This window comes from Hippopotamus amphibius, chromosome 1 (assembly GCF_030028045.1).
Source record: "Hippopotamus amphibius kiboko isolate mHipAmp2 chromosome 1, mHipAmp2.hap2, whole genome shotgun sequence".
NCBI classification, from domain to species: Eukaryota; Metazoa; Chordata; class Mammalia; order Artiodactyla; family Hippopotamidae; genus Hippopotamus; species Hippopotamus amphibius.
The window spans coordinates 130,056,963-130,081,800 of NC_080186.1; the positions used below are offsets into that span (position 1 = coordinate 130,056,963).

A 24,838-nucleotide genomic window follows, 5' to 3' on the forward strand; every position below is an offset into this window, starting at 1 on the left:
CTCCTTTGGTAACCATAAATTTGTTTTCTATGTCTGAGTCTGTTTGTGTTGTCTTTTTTTCAAATTTTGTTCCATTGTCTATTTATTCATGCACCAATACCACCCCACCTTAATAAGAGAGATTTTATGAATAAGTTTTAATATCTCGTAAGGCTAAATCTAACCCACACCTATCACCCCTGCTTTTTTTTTAATGGTATCTAATAAATTTTCATGTCAAATTTTTAAACTAAATATATAAAACTTTTAAATGGCAACTAATAAATCTTCATGCCAAATCTTTTAACAAAATCCACAAATTGATTATAAAAATTGAACAAACATACATGTCTTATGTATAAGCTTTGAAGGGAAAGTTCAAATTTCTACATTATTCTGTTTAATCAAATACTTGAGGAATTTTAGTTACTGCTGAGGAGCAGTTGATACATTTCTAAAATAATTCAGTTATGAAAATAGTATCACAATTAAGGTTCCAGCAATCTCCAATCATCCACAAACGTTAACCATCCGGGCCCTTCATTCTTCATCCATCTCCCGTATCTCTTCCATCTAGGGTCATTTGCCAATCTTTTCTTTAGTTCTTCTTGTTCTTGTTTGTAGACCTCATAATTCTTCTTTATCCAAAGCTCCCATTTAAGAAAACTTTCTTTCTGATGATCTTCTAGACTATCGAACTGAGACTGACATCTTCATAGACTTACGTATGATATATAGTCTTTCTTCTTCCGCATATTCTTTATCTTTGATGTTGCAGTGATAGATCCACCAGCAATACCAGACTATATATGAGCACAGGTGAAAAGGAGTTAAGAGAATTTGAAACAGGAGGAGGTCACAGATCTGGGGTTTCTGAGAGCCTCCCTTTATATCTGTTTTACTTTTTATAATGTTCTTTATGATGTTCTCCTCCTCGTCACGAATTTCCTCTTTGGACTTTTTGTTTCTGCCCTTCTCTTTGGCTTTTCTCAGCAATCCCGGCTGCTTGGCAATCACCATGGCTTGGATACAGTACTTGGGCACCGTGGCCAGGTAGCTGATTGCCTTGTCATAGCTGTTCCACCAGCTGAAAAACTGAAACACTGAAATGGTGCACCCACTGACCAAAATCACAACTCTCACACCCACTTTAGGGGCCAAGGGTCTACTGTAGCAGTGGTAGTAATGGCTGTAGTACTCTTCTGGGTGATTCAGCGTGGAATCCATCTTTTCGAGTTTCTTCACCCTTTCGATAAGGTAGTACTTTTTCTTTCAGCAATTTTGTGGATCTTAAGGTCCCCGGGTCAGGAGATTCCAACTTCTTTCCCAAACCAAAACCTTCACACTTGTTTCTTCCTCCTCTCTGTCCTGAGCCTTGACAAGCAGGGCAATAAGCTCCTCCTTTCTCATCTCTACAGGAAAAAATGGTGCTTCTGCTGGGGTCCACTCCACTCCCAATCCTCCTGGGCTTGTGCAGGAGGACTACGAGTCTCGTAGGCGGTGGCCACCAGCAGGAGGGCCTCTTCGGCGCTCTGCGGCGTCCGTTCGGGGCCCTCGTCGCCGGGCTCGAGGCGGCAGCGGTCGGGGAGGTAGCGCGGAGCCAGCTGGCGGGAGGCCCGCGCATCTGCCTCGCCCGCCACGCGGCTCATGCCCAGCTCCTCGCAGGGATGCCGCGTGGCACAGCAGACTTCTTCCACCAGGGCCGCGCCAGCAGCAGCGCCCGCAGCATCAACCACTGCCGGCCGGCAGCCCCGCCTCCCCGGATGGACCACGGCTCCGTTTGTTTTGTAAATAAGTTCATTTGCATCATTTTTTAGATTCCACCTATAAGTGATACTTACTTTACTTAGTATGATAATCACTAGTTATATCCATGTTGCTGCAAATGGCAATATTTCATTTTTTTATGGCTGAGTAGTATTCCATTGTATGTATGTGCCACATCTTCTTTATCCATTCATCTGTTGATGGACACAAGTTGCTTCCATGTCTTGGCTACTGTAAATAGTGCTGTTATGAACATTGGGGGTATCTCTTCAAATTAGAGTTTTTCTCTTTTCCAGATATGTGCCCATGAATGTCAGGATGAGAGGGATAAGGAGTCCAAGTGGGGGTACAGCCTATGCCTGGGCCTGGAGGCTGGGGAAACTGGGTAGGTGAAGGGAACAGAGAGAAATTTGCAAGAAGGCAGGATCAAGACAAGAGGAAAGTGGGCCAGGTCAGGGGAACACTGAATGTGGTGCTGCCCTATTGGAATATTCCTTGAAGACAGTTGGGGGCTTGAGGGAGGTTTTAGGAAAAGCGATTTAATCAGATTTGCTTTTAAGCAGAGTGGTTATGGCAGAGTGGAGACAGACGCGGACAGCCAGTCTCTGTTGGGTGAGGAGATGTCATCATGGTGCTGAAGGAAAATGGTGAGACTTGAACTAAGGAATAGACTCTGAGAGTTCACAAGGGAACGCTTTTCAGAGCTGTTTAGGGAGTAGACTGGACAGTCTTTAATTTACCTAATACTTGGAGATTCATTATTTCATCTGATTGTATTTATTTATTTATTTATTTTAATAAATTTATTTATTTTATTTTTTATTTATTGGCTGCATTGGGTCTTTGTTGCCGCACATGATGAGCTGGGGTTACTCTTCAATGCACTGCATGGGCTTCTTATTGCGGAGGCTTCTCTTGTTGTAGAGCACAGGCTCTAGGCACATGGGCTTCAGCAGTTGTGGCACATGGGCTCAATAGTTGTGGCTCGCGGGCTCTAGAGTGCAGGCTCAGTAATTGTGGCGCATGGGCTTACTTGCTCCGAGGCATGTGGAATCTTCCTGGAGCAGGGATCGAACCCATGTCCCCTGCATTGGCAGGCAATTCTTAACCACTGTGCCACCAGGGAAGCCCCATCTGCTTTTATTTAAAAAAAACTTTTGAAATATTAAAAAAAAAACTTCATATTTTATGTAATTCTGGTAACTTAGTTTGTTAACAGTTAATTTGCATTATCAGCCCAGAGTACTATGGGAGCAGACCAAGATGGAGTGAGATTGGTGTGGTGTCTCTGGAGTGTTGGGTGTGGCAATTTAGAGAGACTATCGGGTTCTCTTGGAATGAGTAAAGGCCAGAAGGATGCTGGGATTGGGCTGAAGCTTAAGCCACCACAACTCTCTTAAGAGTTCACCAAAATTCCCTTCCCTCAGTCAAAAGCAGAAGTGACCAAGAAATTTTTCTAAAAGCTTCTTAAAATCTCCACATTGACTTAAGATAGTGGTGTGATATAGCTTAAAGATCACAAAAAACAATCTGTAACTACTTATAGGTTTCTAGAGTCACTTTACAAGAGGAGGTTTAAAGATACAAAGTAACTATAGGTTCAAGGAATAGAACCTAGTTCCATAAACTGTAAACAAACACCTTGGAGACTTGGGAAATGAAGTGGGGTCTCTGTCCAGGAAGTTCCTCAGCTATGATCTTTCAGAGCCAGTTAACAGCGTTCTCATTAATCTGTTCCCAAAGTCTCTTGGCAATAACAAGAATGTTTGGTGAAAAGCCATCAATCCCCAGAGGATCTAAGCAGGAGGTTCTGCTTTCAGAAACCACCATTTTACAAGTATGTTCTCAGAAAATACTGGGCCGTTAGGGCTGTGTTGAGTGGTATCTGATTATTGTACAACAGTCGCTTGATATTAATTTTCCAAATGAATGTCAGTGGGTGTAGTGGGGAGATTCTAAGAATGACCTGGGGAGATTCTTTAAAGAAATGTGAAGAAAAAAGTCAGTTGATCTGATCTGGTGCCCATTTTGGACAAGCACCCCAAATGAATCAGATGTAGGCAGTCTGAGGACCCACTGTGAAAAACACTGCTTTATTTGAAAGTCCTAGTAATTGGAATCCAGCTAAATCTAATACTGTATAATACCACGTGGAAACATTCCTAGAGTTAAGACAGGAGAAACCAACAAGGAAGCCACCTTAAAGCTGGGATTTATGGCGTCAAATTTTGGAAGTCAAACAGTCAGCTAACGACTTAGAATGTGCAAGAGTTGGATCGGTTTTTCCTGGGAAGGTGTTGACTTGGTCTATGGAGAGGAGTGAGACATTGAGAAGAATGGTCACCAAAGATGGAGACCAATAAGGTCTTCACTTCATTTCATTTCAAACAGAATACCTAGACTTTGCTCCAGCTGGTTCTGGACGTTGGGGACACAGGATGAATCTGATGTCACCTCCAGGAGCTGGTAGCTTCTAGAAGCAAGGGAGAGGATGAGGGAGGAGAGAGGTGGTAAAGAGGGGAAGAGAGAGTGAGAGGAAGAGGTGAAGGCACATGGCAAGGGAATAGGGAAGGAGGAGCAAACATTTTAAGTGCTTTCTTGGGAAGGTCCTAACCTGTGAGCACTGGCTCCCCAGAGTGATGCAGCAGACAAAGGATGCTCCAGCCTATTTTAAATTTCGAGGGAGACAGTGATACTTGATATCTGTAGAACACCATGCAAATTAATTGTTCGAGGTAGTTCCCAGTTTCAGCCTTAGATTCTGCTATATCCCTTTTGATGATGTTATAGTTTTGATTTTCAGCAGTTACTGTAATAAAAGACAAGGACAGTATGAAACTCAATGTGGAATAGGATATGAGGATGGCGGCATCCCACGTGCTTTCCAAGGTTTGAGAAACTGTGTGGTACCCAACAGGCACATCCCTTTTGTAAGTAATTTTGGCTTTTTAAGAATAAAACCAAAAATATTAGTTTTCTTTTGATTTATGTGTACTATTTTTTTTTCCAGATGAATACAAAGTTGTTAAGACATAGATACTTATTAACTTTGTAGTTTGGAGCTAACTGCTTAATAAATGAAACTGTTAGCTATTTCTTTTTGTTAGGGCACCATGAAAAAAATTACTGAGATGCTTGGACCCTGTGAACAGAGTAAGTTCGGAAACTTTTGTATTACTCTGTTCTTGCAACATTTAATTCTTTTTAATCTAATTCTTGCAATAACATTACCTGTTAGGTACTGTTACTCATTCCCATTTACTTTAGAGAAAACTGAAGATCAGTGAAGACCAACATCTCACAGCTAGTTAGTGCTAGAGGAGGAAAGAAATATGAATCAGCCTGACAGAATGTCGTTGTTCTTAGCCACTATGCTTAGCACTCAGATACTTAGGATGTCCAATTAGCCAGTGTACCCTAAGCAGTAGGGAAGCTTAGTTTTACTGTATTACTAACAAGGCCACATTATTCTTTCATCCTGTTAAATCACAAGTGTCTTATCCTCCAGTTTGAAATCCCTTAATGTCTGGGCGGTGCAGCCCCGTGAGTCAGACCGCTGGCTCCACTGGCATGATCATGGACAGGAACAGGGCCCTCAGGACCTGTGGGGTAATAGGCCCTCTAAATATGGTCCTGACCAGGCCCTTTTCCAGGCACCAGGAGGTATTCTTCCTGAGGAATGGAGAGAGTTCAGAAAGAAGCAGCCTCTGTGATCATGGGGTGGTGGTCAAAGAATATTACGATGTTCAGAACCAGCTCATCATCCCCTTCATGTCACCAAGGAAAAGACAGGCCCAGGAGGGTTAAGATACTCACCTAAGGCCACACAGTGAGTTGGTGGCAGATCCAACACTCTTGACATAACCATCACATTTTTTAAAATTTTATTGAAATATAGTTGATTCATAATGTTGTGTTAATTTTTGCTGTACAGCAAAGTGACTCAGTTATACAAATATATACTCTTTTTCATATCCTTTTCCATTATGGTTTATCACAGGATATTGGATATAGTTCCCTGTGCTACACAGTAGGACCTTGTTGTTTATCTGTTCTATACATAATAGTTCGCATCTGCCAGCCCCAAACTCCCAGTCCCTTCCTCCCTCACACCGTCTCCCTTGACAACCAGAAGTCTGTTCTCTATGTCTGTGAGTCTGTTTCTGTTTTGTAAATAAGTTCATTTATATCATATTTTAGATTCCACATATAAGTGATATCACATGATATTTGTCTTTCTCTGTCTGACTTACTTCACTTAGTATGGTAATCTCTAGGTCCATCCATGTCGCTGCAAATGGCATTATTTCATTCTTTTTTTTTAAGCTCTTTATTGGAATATCATTGCTTTACACTCTTGTACCAGCTTTTGAAGTACACCAAAGTGAATCAGCTGTATTTATACACATATCCCCATATCCCTACCCTCCCGTGACTCCCTCCCACTCTCTCCATCCTGGCCCTCCAAAGCATCACCCATCATTGAGTTGATCTCCCTTTGTTATACAGCAACTTCCCACTGGCTATCTATTTTACATTTGGTAGTGTAAATATGTCTATGCTACTCTCTCACTTTGTCCCAGCTTCCCCTTCGCCCCCCCGACCCCCAACCCCGTGTCCTCCAGTCCATTCTCTGCATCTCCATCCTTATTCTTGCCCTGTCACTGCATTCATCAGTACCACTTTTTTTTTTTTTTTTAGATTCCGAATATATGACTTAGCGTACAGTATTTGTTTTTCTCTTTCTGGCTTACTTCATTCTGTATGACAGACTCTAGGTCTAGCCACCTCATTACATATAGCTCCATTTCATTCCTTTTTTATAGCTGAGTAATATTCCATTGTATATATGTGCCACATCTTCTTTATCCATTAATCTGTTAATGGGCATTTAGGTTGCTTCCATGTCCTGGCTACTGTAAATAGTGCTGCAATGAACATTATGGTACATGTTTCTTTTTGAATTACAGTTTTCTCTGGGTATATGCCCAGTAGTGGGATTACCAGGTCATATGGTAGTTCTATTTTTAGTTTTCTAAGGAACCTCCAAACTGTTGTCCATAGTGGCTGTACCAACTTACATTCCCACCAACAGTGCAGGAGAGTTCCCTTTTCGCCACACCCTCTCCAACATTTATTGTTTCTAGACGTTTTGATGATGATGGCCATTCTGACAGGTGTGAGGTGATACCTCATTGTGGCTTTGACTTGCATTTCTTTAATGATTAGTGATGTTGAGCATCTTTTCATGTGTTTGTTGGCCATCTGTATGTCTTCTTTGGAGAAATGTCTATTTAGGTCTTCCGTCCATTTGTGGATTGGGTTATTTGCTTTTTTGATATTAAGCTTCATGAGCTGCTTGTATATTTTGGAGATTAATCCTTTGTCTGTTGCTTCATTGGCAAGTATTTTCTCCCATTCTAAGGGTTGTCTTCTTGTCTTGTTTATGGTTTCTTTCACTGTGCAAAAGATTTTAAGTTTCATTAGATCCCATTTGTTTATTCTTTTTTTTTAACTTCTAATCAGTTCTTTATTGTTTTTTTTTATTAGGAATATAATTGCATTACACTCTTGTACCAGTTTTTGAGGTACACCAAGTTCAATCATCTGTATTTATACACATATCCCCATATTCCCTCCCTCCCTCGACTCCCCCCGACCCTCCCCATCCCAGTCCTCTAAGGCATCATCCATCCTTGAGTTGAACTCCCTTTGTTATACAACAACTTCCCACTGGCTATCTATTTTACAGTTGGTAGTATATATATGTCTATGCTACTCTCTCACTTCATCTCAGCTTCCCCTTCACCCCCCGCCCCCCCAAAACCTCGAGTTCTCCAGTCCATTCTCTGCATCTGTGTCCTTGTCCTTGTCTTGTCACTGAGTTCATCAGTACCATTTTTAGATTCCGTATATATGAGTTAGCATACAATATTTGTCTTTCTCTTTCTGACTTACTTCACTCTGTATGACAGACTCTAGGTCTATCCACCTCATTACATATAGCTCCATCTCATTCCTTTTTATAGCTGAGTAATATTCCATTGCATATATGTGCCACATCTTCTTTATCCATTAGTCTGTTAATGGGCATTTAGGTTGCTTCCATGTCCTGGCTATTGTAAATAGTGCTGCAATAAACTTTACGGTACATGTTTCTTTTGGGATTACAGTTTTCTCTGGGTATATGCCCAGTAGTGGGATTACCGGGTCATATGGTAGTTCTATTTTTAGTTTTTTAAGGAACCTCCAAACTGTTGTCCATAGTGGCTGTACCAACTTACATTCCCACCAACAGTGCAGGAGAGTTCCCTTTTTGCCACACCCTCTCCAACATTTATTGTTTCCAGATTTTGTGATGATGGCCATTCTGACAGGTGTGAGGTGATACCTCATTGTGGCTTTGACTTGCATTTCTCTGATGATGAGTGATGTTGAGCATCTTTTCATGTGTATGTTGGCCATCTGTATGTCTTCTTTGGAGAAATGTCTATTTAGGTCTTCCGTCCATTTGTGGATTGGGTTATTTGCTTTTTTGGTATTAAGCTGAATGAGCTGCTTGTATATTTTGGAGATTAATCCTTTGTCCGTTGTTTCGTTGGCAACTATTTTTTCCCATTCTGAGGGTTGCCTTCTTGTCTTGTTTATGGTTTCTTTCACTGTGCAAAAGCTTTTAAGTTTCATGAGGTCCCATTTGTTTATTCTTGATTTTATTTCCATGATTCTAGGAGGTGGGTCCAAAAGGATCTTGCTTTGATGTATGTCATAGAGTGTTCTGCCTATGTGTTCCTCTAGGAGTTTTATAGTGTCTGGCCTTACATGTAGGTCTTTAATCCATTTGGAGTTTCTTTTTGTGTATGGTGTTAGGAAGTGTTCTCATTTCATTCTTTTACATGTTGCTGTCCAATTTTCCCAGCATCACTTATTGAAGAGGCTGTCTTTTTTCCATTGTATATTTGTGCCTCCTTTATCAAAGATAAGGTGCCCATATGTGCTTGGGTGTACCTCTGGGTTGTCTATTCTGTTCCACTGATCTTCCTTTCTATTTTTGTGCCAGTACCATACTGTCTTGATCACTATGGCCTTGTAGTATAGTTTGAATTCAGGAAGCCTGATTCCACCAACTCCATCTTTCCATCTTAAGATTGCTTTGGCTCTTCGGGGTCTTTTGTGTTTCCATACAAATCATAAGATTTCTTGTTCTAGTTCTGTGAAAAATGCCGTTGGTAATTTGATAGGGATTGCATTGAATCTGTAAATTGTTATGGGTAGTACAGTCATCTTCACAATGTTGATTCTTCCAATCCAAGAACATGGTATTTCTCTCCATCTGTTTGTATTGTCTTTGATTTCTTTCATCAGTGTCTTATAGTTTTTTGCATACAGGTCTTTTGCCTCATTAGGCAGGTTTATTCCTAGGTATTTTATTCTTTTTGTTGCAATGGTAAATGGGAGAGTTTCCTTAATTTCTCTTTCTGCTTTTTCATTGTTAGTGTATAGGAATGTAAGAGATTTCTGTGTGTTAATTTTGTATCCTGCTACTTTACTAAATTCATCAATTAGTACTAGCAGTTTTCTGGTAGAGTCTTTAGGGTTTTCTATGTATAATGTCATGTCATCTGCAAAGAGAGATAATTTTACTTCTTCTTTTCCAATTTGGATTCCTTTTATTTCATTTTCATCTCTGATTGCTGTGGCTAAAACTTCCAAAATGTGTTTCTGATCTCCTTGTCATAGCAGCAAAACTATTCCTACTACTGGCTACATAATTTTCAGGACCCAGTGCAAAATTAAAATGTCAGCTCCTTGTTCAAAAATTGTGAAGAATTTCAAGACAGTGACATCAGAGCATTAAATCACATGTGAGGCCCTTCTTAAGCATGGGGACCTGTGTGATGGCCCAGATTGTATGCCCATGAAGCCCATGCCTGAATATAGGTGGGAGCTCACGAGGCCCAGGAGGTTGGATCATCAAGATGGGTCATTTTCAACAATTGGAAAGGGTCGTGATTCTGATCATTTTCTGACACACCACATGGTCAGGAAGGAACCAGACCAGGTACCTAGACAGAGCCTGCCTCTCATGATAGGGGCCCTGGGGCACATGCACTCTTGAGAAATTTTCAGAGTTCATTATTTCCCACACTTGGGACACAACAAGAGAACACAAGTTCCTGGAGAGCAAATCAGAGGTGACAAATGCCACAGGTCTCAGTGGTTGCCGTAGACAGACATTGAGCCAATCCTCGGTGTGGTTGGATCATCAGATGTGGCTACAGCAAGGTCTGGACAAGGATGTTGATTTGGTGGCCCCCTGAGACCTTCCTTCACAACCCAGCAGCTACTCTTTCTTTCCTCTGAGGAAGGTACTATTATTACTGCATTTTGCAAACTAGGAAACTGAGGCCCTACTAGATTATTAGTGACTCTGGTTTCAAGCCCTGGCAGTATCCCTTAGAAGTTTAGGCTCTTAACCACTACCCTAAGTCTGACCCAAGAGAAGCTACTTATTTTGCAGGCATGACTGTCCATCTCTCACCCTCCTGAGGGAGCTGGCTTATCCTCCCATTGTCCAACACTTGTAATGGGAAGGCTTTCGAATCAACAGGTGACTGGGACAGGTTCTGGAATATGGATGCCAAGGTTCAACTTTTGGCTCCATTACTTACTTTCCAGCTCTGTGACCTTGGGCCAACCTCAGTTTCCTCATCTGGAAAATGGCCATAATCATAAAAGCTCCTGCCTCATTGGCTTGGTATGAGGATGAGATAAGATGATGCAGGCAAAGGACTTAATATTGAGGGAGCCCTTAATAGATGTTCGCTCTGATTACTGATGTGAAACATACAATACTTTACTTCCCAAACCTTTTCCGACATTTATGTGCATCCGCTCTGCTCTGCCCAGGTCCTTCCTGCTTCTGCCTTTGTCATTGAATCCTTCCTTCTACCCACTTCTCTTCTTTTGCTGCCATGTTAAACTAGGCAGGTGTTTTTTGTTTTGTTTTCTTGTGTTTTGAAATCAGGGGGAAATGGTTATATTTAACTGAGTCTAATTTATTAAAATAATTGTGTTAATGAATACTAATTATTAAATGTCCACTTAGTTATGTGCTTCCCTTTGCTGCTACATGTACTTCGTATGAGTCATTGTGAAACAAGACAGGCAGCAAACTGTGTAATTACAGACAAAGCATTTAAGACACAAACCAATAAAAATCAAAGGTAGGAGAAAAATGCTTTGAAGAGAGCTGGCGACTGGTTGGGACTTCCTGTGTCCTGCCAGGAACTTGGGACAGGAGGCGGAGGTGGGGCGAGGTGTCGGGTGATGGCCCCGGGATCCGGTACCAGGCCTCTCCATCCAGATAGAGAGGAAATGAGAAGTTGTTTATAGGGAAGACCAAAGAGTCACCGTGTCACATCTTTTTAACAAGTCAAAAGAGATGCAACTCTGGTCTGACCTAGCCCTTCACTCAAGAAGAGCATATGAAAAAGCAGGTGGTGTGAAGAGGCAGCATGAGAAGTCAGATTTGGGATGATGGGTTCTTGCCTTCTCCATGCTAACAATTTGCTGGGTGACTGTTATGGGTTGAACTTTGTCCACCAAATTCACACGTTGAAGTCCTAACTTCACCCCCTGTACTTCAGAGTGAGACCTCATTTGAAGATGGGGTGTTTGAAGAGGTAATGACATCAAACTGAGGACATTAGGGTGGTCCTGAATCCAGTAGGACTATTGTCCTTACAAAAAGTACCACAGACTAACACCACATTGTAAATCAACTATACTTCAATGAAAAAAAAAATGAAAAGGAAAAAAAAAGTATTACAAACTTGGTGGCTTAAACAACAGAAATGTATTGTCTCACAGTCCTGGAGGGCAGACATCTAAGATCAAGGGGTCAGCAGGGTGGGTTCCTTGTGAGTGCTGTGAGATCTGTTGCAGGCATCGCCCTTGGCTTCTGGTGCTTTTCTGCCACTCTTTGGCATTCTTTGGCTTATAGAATCAGCACTTCAATCTCTGCCTTCATCTTCACACGGCTTTCTTCCTGTGTGCCTGTGTGTGCCCAAATTTCCTCTGTTTATAAGGACACCACTCCTATTGGATTAGACCTCACCTTGATACCCTCATTTTAACTTGATTACCCTATCTTCAACTAAGGTCACATTCGGAGGTCCTGGGAGTTAGAACTCCAACATATGAATTGGAATGGTGGATGTCAGGGTTGGGGGGAGCCACAATTCAGCACATCACAGTAACCTTGGGCAAGTATCTTCCTGCCTCTGAGCTCAGTTTACCTATTTGCAAGATGATGTGTCATCATATAACCTCCAAGGGCTTCTCAGCCCTCAAGTCTTATGCAGATCAAGTTAATCTCAGCCCCCAGATCCAGCCTTGCCCCAAAGGATGAGGAAATAAGAGGCAGAGATGTCAACTTACAGCCGGGCAAATGAAGTTGGAAACTGCCTTCCAGAGAGAACTAGGCAAGGGCACACCTCCCCAGGGGTGTCTTCATGATTTGCTTGGGGTGGGAATGAGGAACTACTCCCCAAGTTTCTGTGACTTAGAGCTGGGTCAAGTTGGGCGGAAATGATTCAGACCCGGACCTGGTCACTTGGGACCAATTACCAGTGTGACCCAAGGCTGGGCAAGAGTCTCAGGGGAAGTGGAATTATGGCACCAACCCTTTCCGCTTAGGTCATCAAAAAGCAATGGGCCAGGCAATAGCTGTAATCACCTGTGCTCAGCTGCACCCAGTTCAAGCCAGAGGCCACGGGGGGAATAAAAGTCTCCTATCTCACAATCCTCTGACATACTCAGTTTCTACTGTGCTGATTCCCATCATATGGTCCTGGAAATGACCCAATTTTATCTCAGGCCCCCTGAATACTGACCATTACAATGGGAGAGAGGGTTCTAGGACCACTGGTGCCTGGGGGATGTGTGTACACCAAGCTTGCATTTGTACATGAAAAATGGATCAGCTCCAATGGAGAGAGATACAATTTGCTGTATTGTGTAAACCTGAGAGGTAGGATATGCAGGTAAATGAAGGGTGCATTTTCAAATCTGCAGGATCTGGGATGATTCGCTTTGAAGATGGAGATGCCTGGGGAGACAGACTCTGTGACTGCATGAAACCACCAGACAGCCCAGCTCAGGTAAGGTCCCTCCCCAAGACCATTTCCACTGAAATCCACCTGCCCGTCCTCTTTTTCCTGCCTCATCTATACCAGCTGCACCTAACTGAGGGTAACCAACCAGTTGTATCCCTGAAAGTCCCCCATCCCAGAACCCCTTCAGTCCCCAGCCAAGTGGGACAACTGGTCACCCTATCTCTCTAGCACACACAAGAGGCCTGAAAATACCTGTAGTTTCTGAAATAGCCTGATTCCCTCCCTGAACATCTCCCTGTCCTTTAAGACGAGGCTTCACTCTTTCCTCCAAACTGTTACCTGATCCTGTGCTCTGGGGAGACCGCCCTGGCACAGGAGCAGCTCAGCCTATGTCCCTGTAATTGTCTCCTCCTTGCCTTGTCTATCTCACCTGCCAAATTAGAAGCTCCTCCTGGGCAGGGGTCTGGAGAAGACTGGAGTCAATAATTGCCTCATGGAAGAAAGAAGGAAGAGGGTTGGATGTCAAGACTAAAGCAACAGCCCACCCCCACAGCTGTCTGCCAAAGTGACCCTGCCACCTGCCTAGACAGGGCAGGAACTAACAGGGAGATCTGTGTTGTCCTGAAATGAATCAAATATGTATGAAAGGTACATAAGCTAAAGTCAGTTTCCAGTCCACTTACTACTCCCATGTCTCTTTCCTAGACACAACCACCTGAGAACCACTGTCTTGTATATCCTTCCAAAGATACATTGTACAAAGGCCAATGTGTCTTTAAAACACACGCACACACACACACACACACACACACACACACACACACAGAAGAAACAAACTCACAGACATAGAAAACAAATTTGTGGTTACCAAAGGGGAAAGGGGTTGGTGAAGGGATAGGTTAGGATTAACATATACACACTACTATATATAAAATAGATAACCAACAAGGACCTACTGTATAGCACAGGGAACTCTACTCAATACTCTTTAATAACCTATATGGGAAAAAATCTGGAAAAGAATAGATATATGTATATGTATACCTAAACTACTTTACTGTACACCTCAAACTAACACAACATTTTAAATCAAATATACTCTAATGTAAAATAAAAATTAAAAGAAAAACATACACACGCAAATAGGAACATAGTGCCCGTGTCCTTCTGCCCCTTGATTTTTTTTTCTTTGTGACCATATATTTGGTATCAGAACATACAGATGTGCATCTTTATTTGTAATGACTTTCATTTCCTAAGGGGACTCTGTCTGGAAACTCCAGATGAGTCACCATCCTCAGTGACTTGTACTTTCTCAGCACCCTGTACCTCACATCAGTCCTGATCAGTGTTTTAATGAATTAAATCAAGTGCTGTGCTATTTAATTAGGTACCTAATGTCTGAATCCCATCCTAGACCAGTGGAGTGTGCTTCAGAAGGATCTGGAAGACCTATTAAAAGGCAGATCGTGGGACCAACCTCAGCGTCCCTCATTCAGTAGGTGTCAGGTGGGGATGGGGAATTTGCCCTTCTGACAAGTTCTCGGGTAATGCAGATGCTGCTGACTCAGGATCCCCACTTTGAGCACCAGTCACTAGACTATGAACTCCCTTAGATTGCAAGGGAGGCAAAGGGGAGGTTTTATTCACTAACCTAGCCTCCATGACTGGCACATAACAGACAGGCCGTTGATAAATATTTGTTAAGTGAAAAATAAATGATTGAGGGCACCCACCCTGGCTGTGAACATTTCGTGTGCGTTGGTCTGGGGTGGAGCTTAGGCTGTCTTGCTAAAGGGCATTTGACAAAGCTGCAGAGTAAATCAGAGATGGGGCCTCCGGTTTAGCTGGTCAGGCAGGTTGGCTCACTCCATCTTCTCCCTGCCCCAAGGGTCTAACCTTTGATGCCACTAACACTTCTTTTCTTCATACCCAGATCCTGATCACTTTCTTCCAGACAGAAGGGGTTTCCAACATGCCCTCTCTTCTCTCCCTCATTGTCCTGGTGAACAGACTGGGGAGTCCGGGAGGTGAAGTGGCTTGTCAGGTTCACAGGGCACTTCTGATGACACAGCAGAGCTTGCCTAGCTAGCCAGAGGATCAGCAGTGGCGAGGCAATCCACACCACAGATAAAGCCAGAATGACTGCTTTCTCTGATGAGACTTCAGTCTTACATGAAATTCATGTTCAACATCCATTCATTCATTCAAGAAAGAAAGATTTGTTTGGGTGCATGTGTCTTTTTGAATTATGGTTTTCTCAGGGTATATGCCCAGTAGTGGATGATACAGTAATTCTATGTTTAGTTTTTTAAGGAAGTTCCATACTGTTCTCTGCAGAAACGAACACAACATTGTAGAGTAACTATACCCCAATAAAAAAAAAAAAAAAAGAAAGGTTTATCGAACACCTACATGCCGTGTCAGAGACTGTTTTGGGTATTGGAGACACAGTAATGAACAAAACAAAGTTCTGTCTCCATAGAACTTCCATTTGGGGAGGGGGTGCAAATGAAAACAAGTAAATAATTTCAGATAATGATGACTGAATGCAAAAAGAAAGGAAATCTGTTCAAAGTCCGAGGGTTCACGCACTGACTATCGCCAACTTGTGGTGGGCAGAGCTGAAGGGTTTTTGTTGCGGTGAGTAGACTTGTTGGCTCCTGGAAAGTTCCTAAGTAGAGGTGCTTTAAGCTGTGGAATCTGACTAACAAGGCAGAAGACCAACCAGGCATGAGGAAGGAGCTTCCACTTCACCAGGTGCCTTCCATCAGATGTTGTATAAAGAAAAATGCCTTCATGACATAAATGTCCACTGACAGATGAATGGATAAAGAAGATGTGGTACATATATACAATGGAATATTACTCAGCTATAAAAAAGGATGAAATAATGCCATTTGCAGCAACATGGTTGGACCTAGAGATTATCATACTAAGTGAAGTAAGTCAGAAAGAGAAAGACAAATATCATATCACTAATATGTGGACTCCACAAAAAAAAAATGATACAAATGAACTTATTTACAAAACAGAAATGGACTCACAGACATAGAAAATAAACTTATGGTTACCAAAGGGGAAGGGGGGAGGGATAAATTGGGAATTTGGGATTAAGAGATACACACTACTATATATAAAATAGATAACCAACAAGGTCCTACTATAGAGCACAGGGAATTATATTCAATATCTTGTAATAACCTATAAGGGAAAATAACCTGAAAAAGAATATATACATATGTGTGTATATGTGTAAGTATGTGTGTGTATAACTGAATCAGTTTGCTGTTCACCTGAAACATTGTAAATCAACTATACCTCAATTAAAAAGATAAATAAAAATTACAAAATAAAATGCAAGAAAAAAAAGAGCAATGCCTTCAGAACCAGAGCATTCTGGGCTTCAATCCTGTCTCTATCACCTTTCAGCTGCATGACCTGGAGCCGGTCATTTTGCCTTTGGAGCCTCAGTTTTTCCATCTGTGAAATGGGGCACCATGACAAGAACTACCGCTTACAGTCAGAGGAGGAGTGTTCAAGTCCCGGTTCTGCTAGATCCAAATAGTGAGACTTTGGGCAAATGACTTGTCTGAGCCTCAGAAAATGTGTTCATCTATCCAGTCATTCAAATAAGAAATATAGATGTATTCCTTTTCTGAGCCTCAGCCAATTTATTCATTGGTTTAAACAAGAAAAAAAAAATCTTAAAAATAGGCATGATCATTTACATTTCACTGGGATGTCATAAAGGTTACACAGGTCCATACATGGAAACTTCATTCATGAAACGGCTGTTCCTGTATTACATATTCCCAAAAGGAGGAAGCAGCCTTTCTCCTCTATCTCACCCCACAGAGTTTCCCAAAGTCTTTCACTTCTTTAAGTCTGTCACAGTTTTGGCCTCTACTCAAACCACCCAGGCAGCAGACCTCCAGAATCTAAATAAGTCAAGTAAGACCTGAAAGCAAGGAGGACAAGCACCAAGTGACTGAGAAGAGAACGGGGTGTATCAGTACCCAAGCCCGGCCTTGGAGTCAGACACACCTGGAGGTGAGCCCCAGGTCATCCCTCAATGGCTCTGTGGAAAAGGCACTTCACTCCTCTGAGCCTCCATTTCCTCATCTGAAAGTCAGAAAACCCAGTTCCTGAATCCGAGCTAACATATTATTGTTGTACTAATTCTAGGAAATAACGAAGGTGACTGTGATGATGATGGTTAATAATAATAATAATAATTATACACATTTGTTGACTGCTTGCTCTGTACCAGGCACCATTTGGTGTGATTTATGTCCTTTCACTATTTAATCCTCATCATTACCTTATGAGACAGTAACTACTATAAGCCTATTTTACAGGCAAGGAAACAGACAAAGAGCATCCAGAAAGCCTGCCAAAACCACCCAGCTGGGAGTGGCAGAGCCTGGATTCCAGCTCTGCCCATTGGCTCTAGAGCCCATTCTTCGAAACACTACTCTGTTTTACTTTCAACAATGCAGTAGACTTGCAGCCCTGGATGTTTGAGGTGCTCAGAACTGGGTGGCTATGCTTATCATTACCATATCATCAGCCCACAGGTGATGTTACCAGGGGCCTTGTTGCCGCTGCTGTTGAGAGGGGCCTGGGACTGACGTTGGCCTTGAGGCCAGTTGTGCTCTGTTTGTCAGGCTTTAGGCAGAAGCCCTCATTCTAATTTTGGAAGCTAGATTTTTAAGGCCAAGTCTTTGAGTAACAAGATTTTCTTTGGAATGTAGGTTACAGTCTTTAACTAGCTTTATTAAATGTGCAGCTTCCTCCTAGGAATCAGGAAGACACTGATTTTTTTCTACTAATTGTAAACTCAGATGTTTCTCATTTCTGGAAGGATGGAGTGAGTTAGTTTAAAGTGAATGCTTCAGTTGTCTATGACTGACATTATATCCCCTATAGTGATGGCAGTTTCCAAATTGATCAAATAAAATGGTTTTAGCACACACACACACACACACACACACACACACACACACACACACACACACATATAGAATATAACCATATATATATATTCCTATTTCTATTTCTATTTTTTAGTATATATTTACAAGGAAAATACTACAGCTTCCTGCACATCAAAGAACCATGAGTCTTCCCTGGGCAGAGCTGCATGTGTTGAAAATGTTGGAATGTGGTATGGGCTCCCTCAACTGCTTTCCTCACCTAGGAAGAGGTTTTAGGGGGAAAAATGTCAGTGGTGTAGAAAGGGAACTTTGGAACCAGACATGCTTCAGACATCACTCACTTGTTACATGCTTATTCTCTTTCAATCCCAACATCCTTGTATTAGCTAGCTATTGCTGTGTAACAAATTACCCCAAAACTTAATGGCTTAAAATGACAATATATTTTATTTCATAGTTTCTGTGGGTCAGGAATCTGGGCTTAGTACAGCTGGGCCCCAACTCAGGGTCTGTGACAGGCTCAAGGTGTTGGTCAGGGCTATAGTCATCTCAAGGTTCGGCTGGAGAAGATTCTGCTTCCAAGCTCACCTATGTGGTCATTGGCAGGGTTCAGTTTCTTGCAGGATGTTGAACTGAAGGCCCCAATTTTTTGTTGGCTGTTGGCTGGAGGCCATCCTCAATTCCTTGCCACATGGGCCTCTCCAACATGGCAGCACGCTTTCTCAGAGCAAGCAAGAGAGTAAGACAGAAGTTAGTCTTTTACAATCTACATCTCAGAAATGATATCCCATCATTTTGTTTCATTTTGTTTTGTTTTTGTTGTTGTTTCTGTGAATCTCTTCTTGTTCTGTTGTCTTTTTTACATTTAAACTTAAAAAAATTTAAATTGTGATAAAATATACAAATAAAATTTACCCTCTTAACCATTTTTAAGAGTACAGTTGAGTAGTGTTAAGTATTAATACTGTCACTTTGTTGTGTAACCCATCTTTAGAGCTCTTTTTATCTTGCAAAAGCAAAACTATACCCATTACATAGTAACTCCTCATTCCCACCTCCCACAGCCCCTGGAAACCATCATTTTACTTTCTTTCTTTATGAATTTCTCTATTCTAGGTGCTTCATGCAAGTGGAATCATACAGTATATGTCTTTTTGTAAATGACAATTTACTCACGATAAGGCCGTCAAGGTTCATCCATATTGTAGCATGCATCAGATTTGCTTCCTTTTTAGGCTAATATTCCATTGCATGTATATAGCACATTTCATTTACCCATTCATTAATCAGTAGGCTCTTGGGTTGATTCTAGCTTTTGGGTGTTTGTGAATAATGATGTTGTGAACATGGGTGTACAAATATATCTCTTTGAGAACCTGCTTTCAACTCTTTCAAGTACATACTCAGAAACGGAATTGATGGACCATATGATAATTTTATTTTTAATTTTTTTGAGGAATGATTCTCCTGTTTCCCACAGTAGCTACACTATTTTACATTTCCATCAATAGAGCACATGTTCCAATTTTTCCACATCCTTGCTAAGAACACTTGTTATTTTCTCTTTTCTCCCCTTTTTCATCTTTTTTTTTAAAAAATATATCAGCCATCCTAATGGGTGTGAAAAAACTATGGTTTTGATTTGTATTTCCCTAATGATAGTGATGTTGAGCATCGTTTCCTGTGTTCAATGGCCATCTTTAAAGAGATGTTTATTCAAGTTTTTTGCTCATGTTTAAAATTGGGTTGCTTCTTTTTTGTTGTTGTTGAGTTGTAAGAATTCTTTATATATTCTGGATATTAATCTCTTACCTTATATATAATTTTCAAATATTTTTATCCTATTCCATAGGTTGTGTTTTCACTTTGGGGATTGTGTCCTTTGATGCACCTAAGTTTTTAATTTTGACATAGTCCAATTTATCTAGTTTTACTTTTGTCATCTGTGATTTTAGTGTCATATCCAAGAAATTATTGCCAAATACAATGTCATGGAGTTTCCCTGATGTTTTCTTCTCAGAGTTTTATAGTTTTAGATCTTGTGTTTAGTTTTTGATCCATTTTGAGTTAATTTTTGTATGTGATATGAGGGAAGGATCCAAATTCATTCTCTTAAATGGGGGTATCCAATTTTCTCAGTAGCACTTGTTAAAAAAAACAAACAAACAAACAAAAAACCTGTCCTTTCTCCATTGAATGGTCCTGGCATCCTTGTCAAAATTATTTAACTTTATAAATGAGTTTTTATTTCTGGGCTGCGTATTCTAGTCCATTAGTGTATATGTTTGTTTTATGTCACTACCACACTATTTTGATTACTGTAACTTTGTAATAAGTTTTGAAGTCAGGAAGTGTGCAATCTCTTACTTTGTTCTTCTTTTCAAGATCGTTTTGGCTATTCAGGGTTCCTTGAGTTTCCATATAAATTTTAGGATGGGTTTTTGTATTTCCGCAACTGGAATTTTGATAGGGATTGCATTTAATCTGTGGGTCACTTCGGGTGGTATTGACATCTTAACAATATTAAGTCTTCCAATCCATGAACATGGGAGGTCTTTCCATTTATTGTGGTCATCTTTAATTTCCCTCAACAACGCTTTACAGTTTTCAGTGTCTTTTTCACCCTTTCACTCTTTCGGTTAAGCTTATTCCTAATTATTTCATTTTTTTCAATGCTATTATGAATGGAACTCTTTTCTTAATTTCCTTTTTGAGTTGTTCATTGTTAGTGTATATAAACACAACTGAATCTTATGATTTTCTATAAGGAACAAAATTGGGACATTTGTAGAGAAGTGAGTGGACCTAGAGACTGTCATACACAGTGAAGTCAGAAAGAGAAAAACAAATGTATTTTAATGCATATATGCAGAGTCCAGAAAAATGGTACAGATCAACTGGTTTGCAAGGTAGAAATAGAGACGCAGATGTAGAGAACAAATATATAGACACTAAGCGGGGAAAACGGGGGAGGAGGGGTTGGGGTGGGATGAATTGGGAGATTGATATTGCCGTATATACATTACTAATAAGAAACAAATATCAAATTGTATACTTTAAATATATGCAGTTTACCTTATGTCAGTTATATCTCAATAAAAGTTCGAAAGAAAGAAAGAAAGAAAGAAAGAAAGAAAGAAAGAAAGAAAGAAAGAAAGAAAGAAAGAAAGAAAGAAAGATAATGTGTAGAACACTTCCACACCATGCTTATTGTCCCAGAATTACTCAGTGAATGGTGATTTGCCCTCCCATTTGACTGATTTTATGATGCATTCTAGATTGCTGGTAAACGGGAACTTTGTACATCATTGTATAAAATCCACACTTTGACAAAAGTTCCCATTTCCCTCAAATCAATGCAATTGCAAAGGAGTTTGTGTTTATGTTCTCAATCTAGAGCAATTAACATCTTGATCACAGCTTCATGATTATAATTCTTACACCAGCTGTCATCCCTGACCCCATCAGTCTGGGCATAGCTCTTGCTATATGATCCTGGGCACCATGGGTTTCTTTTCACATGGTACTTGTCCAGGTACTGTATTTGTCTGTTTCAAGTATTTCTTTTTTACTGCATGATGAGCTGAAGCCAGAAATGATTTTTGTTTCCCTCTGTATTCCCAGCCATTCTGGGTACAAAATAGGTCCTCAAGAGAAATTTGTTACATAAAAGAATACATATAAATGAGTGAGTAGATAACTATGTCCATTCTTGTGCTAGCCCTGAAGGCTCTGACTCAGTCTGCACACCCAGCGTCCAGCCCATGCCTGACCCGCATGAAACTCAATAAATGTCATGGGTTAAAGAAGAGAATGACAGTTTGGCATCTCCTGCCAACTACTGTAACCACTGGATGAAACTGGAAAGATCAATTTTTATCTGTTCAAAGGAGCCCTGTACCTGAGATATCATCTCTCTAGTCTCCTTATCACAGGAGCAAGAGTCCCAAGGCCAGAGATTCCCTGAATCATTTTAGCATAAAAAAAGTAAGTTTTTGTAGTTGGACTCCCCTAAGGCAGGGATTTGAAAGAGTATTTGGAAGAGGATCACAGGGAAGCATGGTTGTGGGGCAGAGAAGAGAGCTAGGGAAGGGCAGAATCCAGCACAGCTTGCATTAGTGAACAGGTGACTGCTGTGGGCACTTGAAATACACCCTCACAGTGGACCTCTGTGAGATTTTGTAGAACAAGCTTCAGAGCCCTGAGTCGCAGGGGAGCTGTGATATTTACATCAACTCCCGAGGTCACTGGTTGAGGGATGCACTCTTGACAATTCTGGCCTGGACTGTGTGCAGAGCGGCACACTTCTGCAGCTGGAGAGAGCCCTTCAGAAAAGGAGCCCCAGTGCTTGCAGGAAGAAGCCATCTGGATGCTGATTGCAGAGGCGGATGGGGAAGGAGACTGACAGCACCTGCTGCAAGGATTCAAAATTGAACTTAGAAACTTGGACCTGAGACCTGGTTTTGTCCCTAACTAGCAAGGCAAGTCCCTTCCAATTCCCCAGTCCTCAGCATCCCCATCTCTAAAGCTCTGTTCTGCTTAGAAAGCACTAGGATTTCATTCTCCCATGAAGAGGTATGACTTGGGATGGCTGAGGGCCTTGCTTGTCAGAGCTCAGTTCTAGAGTTTCTGTGCAATCGGGTTTCCTCCCACCGCTCTGTCCATGTTTCACACCAGTCCTTGGAGCTGAGGTCCAGCGGGATCAGGTTGCTCTGCAGCTGATCAGTGCATGTCTAACCGCGGCATGATTCACGTTTTGCTCTAACCTTGGTATTTATATCATTTGATACTTTGATTACTTTGTTCAAAGTGATCTCATTTGTTTATGAGCATGTGTGAAATCCCCAGCCCCCTTGAAGTCCCTGCTCTCTTGTCTCCTGGGCAACTACCCTGCAGAGTTAAGACCTCTGCTGCAGGAATAACCCAGGGGGTGGGAGTTGGGGGGGGCTCAAACAGCCTCATCGATGAGTAACCCTCTTGTAAATTCTTAATCTGACCACAGTGAAAGAAAGAAACAAAACAAAAGCAACATAGTCTGGGCCCAGTTCTGTTAGCATTATGGATACAGATTTAGATATGGGAGATCCTCCATCACAGCACGCATCATCCTCTCTTTGCTGTTATCTCTTGCTTCTCCACCTACATCTTCATCTCCACTTTTTTAGGACCAGATAACTGCCTTCTAAATGTTCCATGGGAGGTGAATAAGTATCAGGGGGAAAAAAAAAGTTTCCAGAGTCACCTAAGTTTTAGGAAGGCTGGAATCAAGAAAATAAAAAGGTATCTTTGTTGCCAGGCTTCTCAGAGCCTTGAAACGGCTAATGTGCACTCAGTGCGGACAGGGCAGCATTTCTGAAATGACTGTGACCTCAGAGCACTTTCTGTTAACTAGAGAAACACTCTGCAGAAGGAAGTTGTGGAAATGCTTCCCTGGATCGTGTACTTGCTGTGGAGCTGAAAAAAGACTGATAATTCAGAAGGCTTCAGGAGTCTGCAAGCCTCAGTGTATGCACCAGGCTGCTGGCACGGCTACCGTACACCCCGCGTCTCTCTCTTTTATTGAATATCTGCTATATGCTGGGTGCTTTACCCTAGGAAAACAGGGAAGTGCTTTGCCAGGGAAGATGGAAGTGCTTTGCCAGGGAAGACAGAAGTGAAGACATCTCAAGGAAAAGTCTTCCTGGGAAGGCATTTGGAGAATCAAGGGAGCAGACTGGGGAGAGTTTGGGCACGTCTTCATGGAAGCTGAGCCGGACTCACTCCCCAAACCTGCCCTCGGTACCAGGACCGGTTACATAACAAGCAGGGCCCAGTGCACAATGAAAACAAGGGGCCCTTGTTCAAAAATGACTAAGAATTTCAAGATGATAGCAGAGAGTTAAAGCAAGCCTGGGATCCTCCTCATTTCAACTGTGCACAGCTTGGACCTGTGGCAGGGGTGGCAGCCCTGGCCCCCTAGGGAACCAATTACTGGGGTGGCCAAAAAGTTCGTTTAGGGTTTTCTGTGAGATGTTATGGAAAAACCCGAAAGAATTTTTGGCCAACCCAATAGATTGTGCCTACCTTCACCTCCTCCTTCCTTCCCCCCAGGTGCTGCTCAGAGACTGGCTTTCTCTCCTTCTGTTGCGGCAGGAAGCCCATTCTGCCAGCCCTTCATGAGTCAGCAGCTGATTAAGCAATGTGCCTGGAGATGACTCAGGCAGCATGAAATGGGGCAAGAGATTCAGGGTTCGAATCCTGGCTTTTTTCCCCTTCCTTCTCAATAATGGTAAGCAGTTTTGTGTTCCCTTTCTGCCCCTTAGAACCATCTTTTGGAAAAGGACAAGAATGGCTGTCTCGGAGAAGGGATGGTGTCAGGGGCCAATGAGGGTGAGGACAACTGGTAAACCCTCTGCAAACGGGCCACTGCTTCACAAGTGTAAGGTTTTGCATTTCCCTTCTCGGAGACTCTTGGTCACTCCTCTCATTTCCTTACTTATCCATTCATTCAGGCAGAATTTGGAAGGTAGATAGGAACAAAATAGGCAAAGAGGAAGCAGAAAGGCATTCGGAGAGGGAAATAGCCTTTGCAGTACCCCATGGCTGGAGGAGTCTGGCCCGCACACAGGGAAGAAGAGTTGCGGTCCAAACCCAGACGGCTTCCTACCACCCCTCGCTACCTCCCGCGTTCGGAGAAACTCCGCTGACGGTGAAGACAGAAGCTAGTGGTAAACGAGGGCCATCAGGTTGTCTGTGGATTTTCATCATCTTTGCAATAGCCCAAATAATTGACGGTTGGCCACCAACCAACTTTAAGAGGCTCCAACCTCCCGGGGCCATCAAGCATCTCCAGCAATTAGACTCGGCGTGACAGTTGTTTCTGAAACGAGGAGCCAAATGAATGGAATTAATCTCCCTGATTGAAATCCATTAGCACCTGTGATATGCTGGTTCAGGCATTTAAGAGCCACTTCACCTCACCCGGTCGTGCCCATAGGGTCACAGGCTGAGTCATAGATAATAGTGGGGAAGTCTTCCATGGAAGGGGAGACTTTG

General features: G+C 42.0%; 1 pseudogene; it reads right to left on the bottom strand.

Annotated features, from left to right (window-relative positions):
- Positions 1 to 467: 467 nt before the first annotated feature.
- LOC130840304 (dnaJ homolog subfamily C member 25-like) lies at positions 468 to 1,780 on the bottom strand (annotated as a pseudogene).
- Between the last annotated feature and the right edge of the window lie 23,058 nt (positions 1,781 to 24,838).